Here is a 9,359-nt window from a genome sequence, read left to right on the forward strand (position 1 = left end):
AGTGAGATTCGAACCCACGATCCCAGCATTCGAGCGGGCGAAGATATTTCATGCCTTAGACCGAACGGCCAATGTGATCGGCATTTATTTTCTCTAAGGATCAAATATTCTCTTCTGCATTCTGTTCTAAAACACCACCACGCTTTGTCTTTTCGTTAGAATCACAGGCGAAGTTTCACATCAGTAAAAATCAAAGGATAAAATATAGGTCGTTTGATCTATATGATTCAATATTTACATTCTTAAATAATAGAAGGGAAGAGAAAGTATGCTGAACCGAACGGCAATAAGCATTCCTCGAATTGAACAAGTTCTTAAGTTCGTCGCAAATGAAATAATGTGTATGTGCTCAAAGCTTCTAAATCCTGCCCTAATGACCATTCATTCATTCATCAGTAATCTGACAGACGACAGGTCCACAGTCTCTTCCAAAACAGTTCCTCCACTTAAGCGATCTAGAGCTTTCTCCTCCAAATGAAAATATCCTCTTCTGTCCCCAAGGTCAACCAGCATCTTCTTACGTCCTCTTCCTCGTCTTCTGGTCACTTCTATCCGCCCCTCTCTCGTATCTCTGTTTTTGGAAAGAGACTATCCAGGAAAAGTGATAATGTGGTAGTTTTTCCATTTGCTTTCCACATCGCAGTACAACAGCCGTGGTCAGGCCTGTTGCTATACGAACTTGAACCATCTCGAGCATCATTTGCTCTGTACTTCAAGTCGCTGCTGATGACGCTGCTTCCGGCATCAATTTTTGGTTTTTGGTGTCTCCCTTCGTCTGATGCCTACCCATTGACCTGTCCAGCAAGGGAGACCCTGCCAGTAGCTACGCTACCGCTGGTATAGCTCTCAGGGTCCTTGGCACAATTTATATGAAGCCTATATCTGACAGTTCAACAGTTTACCAATAAATAATCAGATCGTAGTTGCCGTTTGTAGGATGAAATTAGCATTTCGGCTAATATCTGCCTTCCATGGACTGGATTGTAGCCTGTTATCCTGTTATTTTAGTTTGTCGTGAGGACAAGTTTTGAGAGCGAGTCATTTTCTCTTCTGTTGAGTTTGGTTAATCATCTTCCTCTCTGCTCGTATACTCTGATATCTACTCAGCAAACCACTCCAGAATTTCCTACTTCGTACTTGTATATAAACTTGTATCTTCACCTCTTAGCAGTTCTCACATTTCATATTAGTAAATTCTTATTCTTATTATCCAAGTTGCAAGTCCATACAAAAGCGTATTAACTGACTTCACGTTATAAGATTAAATCTTTTCACTTTCCTACCTATTATTAAGAACTTTACCTGTGTAGTCGACATAGATTTTTGTGCAAAAGTTGCTTTATTAACGCAATGTCTACAATAATGTGGGGTATAGACCCGTTGCTAGAAAAAGACCTCGAAACAAACAACGACACAACAGTCGTTGTTATGCAACGGCGCGATAAACATGTTTCTACAACAGAGTTACTGTTGGGAACGGCGTTTTCTACTCGATCGGTGCAAAGGGGTTATAAGTAAGACAATTTGGGCGTTCCAGTTAATTGCAAGAGTGCGGCTGTGAGCGTGGTATTTGAGATCCGCTGTTAGAAGCCGTTGCTAGGGAATGACTCATGAAGGCACAGCAAATTTGAAAAAGGCTTAGGGAATGCTGTGGTGATTTGTGATTTGTAGAGATTAGCGATAGCGTTGCAATTACTAGCAGTTCCGAATTGTTTGCATAAATAGTCAATAAATTCATTCACTAATCTATACCCCATCTATACTCACCCCTAAATAAGTGATAATAATTTAGAGATGTATTCTCCCCTAATATTCCTTTACCTATCGAGGGAATCTCCATAATTTTTCTGCAATAGCAATGATGTTATTGCCTAAGCAAACATGAATTAAGAAAACATCTTCCTTAACTTGCAAACAGCCAATACGTGGGGCAGATCTGAAATACCAAACTTAAATATCGAGGATGTTAAAACATTCCGCCCAGTCAAAACTATCGCACAGCTCAGGAAGCCGTAAGAATGAACATGAAGCAATGATATAATTATGATTAGTAGGGAAACAGAAGAAACTCGCAGAAAAAACGAACTTAAGTGCAACTTCGTCAGCAGGAATCGAACATTTCGCAGAGAGAAGCCAGCGCCTAACAGCGAAGAAAAGACACAGCCTCACGGCAGATTATTATAAGGTAAAGGTAAAAGGTGAAGTTGGCCGCACCATAGCTCAAGCGGTTAGTCGCTGGCTTCCCACCGCGGCGGCCCGGGTTCGATTCCGGGTGTGGTCAAGTGGGATTTGTGGTGGACAAAGTGGCACTGGGGCAGGTTTTCTCCGAGTACTTCGGTTTCCCCTACCAATCTTCATTCCACCAATTGCTCCACAATCACCCTCACCTATCATCTGGGCCTGGTACAATAGGCCAGAAGTGGCCGCAGTACAAGGGACTTAGTCCCACCCCACTAGCAACAGAAAAAGGTAAAGTTGTCTCTGTGCTTAACTGATTAAGCACTACTCCATGAAGACTATGGGGAGTGGATTTATAAATCCATATTTTCTTGACCTCGGTACTTGTTAGAGGTGAGTGGTCAACTTCACGCCCCGGCCGCTTTACCCCCGGCAGAGAACCCCCGGTACTCATTGTATAGGAGGTTGGGTGGACCCAAGAGCAGGTCTGGACGTCATGGAGAAGAGAAAATTCTTGACCCTACCGGTACTCGAACTCCGACCTCTCGGTCGTCCAGCCCGTAGCCAGTCGCTATACCGACTGTGCTATCCAGGCTCACAGATTATTATAAAAGACCTCTAAATTTCCCCCCCTCACCTACCATATATTCAGAGCTAACATTCGTAGTTCTTAGTACGGAATATCTCCCTGCGCAATTAGATAGACTATAATAAAAAAAGGTTTATGATTCTTGTATTATTATTTTCAGTTTCCCATTGAATTCAAGATATCATTTTCTATCCTGTATGCCTTGGGTATAAATTTGTATGTACTGAACACTTTAATAACTTAAGAGGTATTATAACGGTATACTTGAATCATTGATATTAAAATGAGACTCTATCCTGCCATGACAGTTTTCCAACCCCTAAAACCGCCGCATTATAACTATACACCTGCTGCGTCTTGAAAGCGTCTTTCCTCTCCGACAAGCTAGCAAAAGGCATTCGAATTTGAAACAGCGGGGGTTCATCATATGTACATGTACCAAGTTGCGGCATCTGATAGAAAACAATCTTGAGTCCAGAACCGTTCTCACTGTGCGTGTTAACACTCGGTTTATAATTTATACATTCTAATTCGACAAATACTACGAAAATATCTACTATAAAATACACATAATTTATTGTTTAACATAATTTGCAACATTATGAGAAGAAACGATAACATAAAATATATAATTTACAAAGTAAATATATATTTTTGTTAGGAGAACTAAATTTTGGAACACACGGTCGCGAACAGTTCCGACTCCCTGGTTCAGATTCTTCCCAATCTATTCAAGCTGATTCTATAGAAAAGATTCGAAACATGGGCTCGTCATATAACAAAGGTACATATTTAATACTATCACACAAGTGAACCAGACGTATATTTAAATAATGAAACTGTATAAGGATAGGAAGACAGTCCTATCCTCTCTGTAATGCGGCTCGTATGAATGTAAACACGTTTCGTACTGACTGCGACATTGGTTATACCCCTTAGCAATATGTTGCAGTACAGTACTGCAATCTACTGACTGAAAAATAAAGTTATGGTTTATTTGAGAAAATAAGCAAATACAATGAAGAAAGCAGTCTTCTGGGATGTAGTACCGTGTAGATGTGGTGTTAACCGACGTTTCGGAGGAACATATCGCCTCCATCTTCGGGGTAGAAGGAAAAATAAGAAATCTGCTTTTACCGGTTCTCACGGTCTCTTCGCTTGCGGATTTCTTATATTTTTTCTTCTACCCTGAAAATGGAGGCGATACGTTCCTCCGAAACGTCGGTTAACACCACATATACACGGTGCCAAATCCCAGAAGACTGCTTTCTTCATAGTCACCGCCGTGAAAGCCTCAAATCTTACATCCATTTTGTTATTATATTTCACCACGACTAGGTCTTCATAGTGGTCTCTTTTGTTCTGGCTTTGTCATCAAAATCCAATAAATATTTTTCTTTTCCCCATGCTTGCTATATACTTTGCCCATCTCATACGCCTTCGCTTGATCGTTCTAAATATACTTGTGGAAGGGTAGAAGCTATGAAGCTCCTCATTATGCAGTTTTCTCCAATATCACAATACTTCATCCTTCTTCGGGCCAAGTGTTCTCCTCAACACCCTCACTTACACAGCTATACTTCATTAGTCCTCATGGATGCTTATCGGAACACCAGAATAATGTAACACAGTGATAATGAAGATAACACAAGTTTATGCTCCTCTCTGTAGCTCACCGATCAGTTTTTAACCTAAAAGCTATTCATTTATGCAGTGAAGATGATATGGTCAAGAAGACTGAGACCGGTGGGACGTGCAGCACGCATGTGGATGTGAGAAACAGATAAAACGTTTACGGGAATCTACTGCAGAAGAGACTCTGCGAAAATAATATGAAACTGTTGTGAAAGCGTGGGCTGGAATTACGAACTGGTTCAACATAGAGCCCAGTGGCTGACTGTTATGAAAACGGTAACGAATATTTCGTACCCATGAAGAGTGTGAAATTTCTGAAGCATCTCAGTGGTTACAGTATATACAGAAGAGCTGTGCCCTTTATAGTTATGTAGTTTCGAAAAATATCGGAATATATAGTAAGGTGAAATGTGTTTGAGAACACATATTTGTGTAACATGGCTGTTGCCTATACAACACATAAAAATATAAATTTTCTTCCGATATTGTGTCAATTTCCTGCTTCCTACCGCGGACCGTATAGGGAACAACCAAACACGTGGGATTTACCGCGCACTTTTCCAAGTGTATACGACAGCCGATGTTGCTATGATGAGGAGGAAGTACTGGCTTCTGTTCTGTGGATAGAGTTTGGAATTTTAATTCTTTTTTTTTCTTTTTTGGGGGAGGGGCACGCAGTAGTGTAGTTGTTTGAGGCACTATGCTACAAGCCGGATGGTCGCAGATTTAATTCCCGATTAGATTATTGGATTTTTTCAATTTACCTAATCCTTACAGCCGTATTATGACCCTGGGGTCGACTCAGCCTCTAACAGAAATGAGTACCAGGAACGTACATGGAGGGTAAATGGCGGCCGGCACGTAAGGTTGACAACCTCACCGCCATCTGTGAGCCGATTTTCTGGAAAATCTGGTAGCCTCGACGTCTCACAACCCCATGGGTTTCCACGGCCTGTTACAGAGATAGTTTCACCTTTTGGGGGAGGGAGGTGAATTGCTAATACTGTATTTCTGACTTGTATTTGGAAGGCACGGTTTCGAATATCGGCTGGGACGCTGAGTATCTTCACTGACGATTTTTGATGTTTTCCTCAGCCCTTCCAGATAAATGCCTAGGTAGTTTTTAAAATCACGTTACCGCCGGTTCCTCCCAAAACATTTCCAATTTGTCATTCAGGTGTCCTAACACTCAAAGAAATACATTCTCGGGATACAGACTCAACCGTTAAAAAACCACAAATAAACAAAAATAAAATCACTTTCACACAATGCTTCATCATAACAGTGTCCCATTGGGAGTTGAAGATGACCTGAATATCTTCGCTGCTTTTGTCTGCTACTTGGAACGGGCTACACTAACTGTTCCACCCTGGCACAACAAGTGAGCTATGAATCTCACATCGGACACGGCTTGCGCTTCATAACACAGGAATGATCCTTAAGTAAGGCAAGTGTGACGCCATCCTTCTTTGTAACTGGAACCACGGACTTGACAGGTCCTCACGCTTTGTAAAGCCAGCCACTTCACCACCCACATGCACCGCGGCATTCACACCTAAATCGACAGGACAACAATGCCATATCTCTCTCAAGAAAAACAAGTGAACCGGATATGACATTATTTGATACCCTAAGAGGGTAAGTTAGGATAAACCGTATCGCCTCTTATAATTTTGAAACTAGCGTGGAGTGACAGAATCATTAACTCAGGTTTTGTTACATTGTGTGTGGCTGTGTGCATGCGTGCAAGAGTTCTTTCGTTTCCTAAGGTGTAAGAATAATGACCACAGTTTGTCCTCGTTCCTAAACTCTTTCTCCAAGGTTTGTCGAAAGAAACACGGCTTATTTTACAGCAGAGAAAACTACACACTCTTCTTGTTAGTCTTCTGTGAGAATCAGAAATGTGTACGCCAGAGATATTGCTCTACTGCAACAAAAGTTTGACTTTCACATTTTAAATTTATCATGATATATTTTTAAATCTACAGAATAAAACTTGCAGTCACTAATTTTATAATATATATATATATTATGGAATAGAGAGATTGAGCGGGGACTATCTGAGGCAGACACACAATAACACAACATGACATGATGAACTCTTCAATGAAAAGAGCCCCAAAAATGAGAAAACATCCAACAACAAGAGTCTGCGAAGCATATTTAAATTGGCAGCAACACGTAACGCCGAAACATGAACACGAAAAGAGGGACAAAATCAAATTCCGAGCAATAAATATTTAGGAAGTATTGTGGGGCAAATGGAATAAGATATGATTAAAAATGAAATGGTTTTACGAAGAAGTTGAATTCAAAATACTAATATTTTAATGCAATTGAGACAGAAACAATTACAATAGTTTGCCATGTAAAAATGAATTCAACATGCAGACCTCAGTTTCTTTTTTCTTTTGGCACTACAGCCCCATTTTAGCCTTGGCCCACTTCCATGAAACTCACCGTTCACTTCGATTTGCTAGATCTTACACATTCGGTAGGACTCCTTAGGCTTGTGATCAGCTCGTCGCAAGGCCTCTACCTGTACAGGAACACAGAAAAACGCACATACACACACAAACACCAAACATCTATGCCCTGAGTGGGATTCGAACTCACGATCCCTGCTTCCGAGCGAGCGAAGACAGTACATGTCTTAGACCGCTCGGCTATCGTGACCGAGCAAAGCGTTATTATAATTAAATTTAATCAGAAGAGGAAATTGACCTATCTATGGGACGCAAGATGCCGGTCACGGTAGCCGAGCGGTCTAAGGCATGCACTGTCTTCGCTCGCTCGGAAGCCGGGATCGTGGGTTCGAATCCCACTCAAGGCATGGATGTTTGTGTGCGTTTTTCTGTGTTTGTCTACAGGTAGAGGCCTTGCGACGAGCTGGTCACTCGCCCAAGGAGTCCTACCGAATGTGTAAGATCTAGTAAACCGAAGTGAAACGGAGAGTTTCATGGAGGTAGGCCTAGGCCCAAATTGGGGCTGTAGCGCCACAGAAAAAAAAAATGGGACGCAAGATACTTGAGCCAGGCACTGGAAGAGATCAACAAGAAAATATGGATCTGGCAGGAAGCGCGAGAGTAAAAGGATAAATTGTTGAAGATAACTTAAGATTAGAGAATATTCTACCATAGGCCAGGATGAAGTAGAAATGATTATACCAGAAGAAGACAGTACAGGGCCTGTTCTGTGAAACACTGCAGCAAAGTGCGTTGAACTCTAGCATAAAGAGGATAAACCTTAACTAATTCCTGGGGACAATATCTTTCTTGAGAAGCTGATAGCCTTTCAGGTAGTCAAGGAATTCCCCGCATGTTACCCAAATCGAAAGCCCATTACCATGCTTATACGGATAAACCATTCGGCTCTATCACGATCAAGAAAAATCCAGTCCTCATAAATTGCTTAATTAAGATACGTTTAATAATATTATCCCCACATTTACACTCACATCTCCGAAATTGTGTCCTCCCTGCATATAATGTTCTATTTACGATTATTTATAATCTTTCCATTCGTGCTACACGCTCAGCCCAACCCAATCTTCTTGATTTAGTATCCGCAAGAAGAAAGTTCAAATTCTGGAGCTCCTCGTTACACATTACTTCCCACCCCTTAAGTCCCTACATTTTCCTCGCCACGTTTCCCTGGAACACCCTCAATCTGTGCTTTCCCTCAGCGTGGGAAGCCAATACAAGGTTCGTGTTTCTGTCACTGCGAAATTGTATCATATGATGGACTATATTGCTACAGTCGACTCTACAGCTCTACAGCTGAAGGAACTGGCTAACACAGTGTTCATGACAATAATTGTTACAAACGTGGTCATTACAATTAAATGTATCTAGATATTGTACTCAGAATCATTTTTGTATTCTGTTACAGTACTATGGGAAATATAAAATAACTTTGTTCCGGTCTGAAGCAATCCTGTCTCCGCAACGCAGTCGGAAGCATTACACATTATTGCAAATTCTCTATCTAACGCAATGTACGTATACATACTGTCACGTGTACGGGGGTAGGCGTGACGAAAATAACGGGTTCTAGTTCGGATGGTTGGATTTATTGGCACTTCGGTTACAATCTCTCTTAATTACAATTAATACAGCGCTCTCGCTGATTTACACAATTTACAGTTCACCGTTGCACACGCACTAGGATCCTACGTCTTCATTAGTCGTCTCCTGGCAACGGATCTTAACATAGAAACTAGCACTTCAAATAACTGTGAGTTCTTCTTGCATTTTTTGTTCTCAAAGTCAAAGTAAAAGTCACGTTGCGGCTGACGGTCTGGCAGTCAGTATGTCTTATTAATTATTACCGATTGACAGTTACGGTCTTATTTTTGTGGAGCGCCCTCTCTGACTAGAGGACGGGTCTGTCTTTTGCATATGCCGCTGGCCCTTGCAGCTTGGTCTTTCTTGAGTCCGAGTCCATTGAGACTCGCGATCATATTTTACTGTCTCAGATTTGAGACTTCCCTTTTCGTCGCCTCCTACGACTCGCAGGGTCACGGTGGAGGTATTTCTTGTTCTCTACAAGCGGCCGCGTGTTATATAGCCGCGGCACGGACAATGCAGAAAACACAGTTCTACTGCAGACCACACAGAAAACACAAGTCACGTGATAGCTAAACAATGTTGGGGTGTGAGGTCATTGTGCATTCGTGGAAGTGTGTTTTACGAGCCGTTGCCTAGAAACGGGTTGCACAACCCCGTTGTTCTATTGTTGTGTGTTGGACCGTGTGTGTGTTGTGGGCCTTGCTTAGCAGCGGATTTACATGTCACAATATTTTTGAGACACCGATGAGATTTATACTGCATAAATAATTCCTAATGAGACATTATAAGAACACATTAGATATACAAGTTATTATAATCAGATGTTTCATATTTTCAGTCAGTGTTTCGTACCGGAAGTGGGTGGACAATTTTGAAATCGGCATGTT

At 41.5% G+C, this 9,359-nt stretch overlaps 1 protein-coding gene across 1 annotated transcript in view; it reads right to left on the reverse strand.

The window, feature by feature from the left end:
* LOC111863322 (homeobox protein homothorax) overlaps window positions 1–9,359 on the reverse strand; it is a 1,160,896-nt gene that overhangs the window by 972,435 nt on the left and 179,102 nt on the right. The gene's annotated exons all lie outside the window — the stretch shown is intronic.

Source organism: Cryptotermes secundus, unplaced genomic scaffold, assembly GCF_002891405.2.
Source record: "Cryptotermes secundus unplaced genomic scaffold, Csec_1.0 scaffold159, whole genome shotgun sequence".
NCBI classification, from domain to species: Eukaryota; Metazoa; Arthropoda; class Insecta; order Blattodea; family Kalotermitidae; genus Cryptotermes; species Cryptotermes secundus.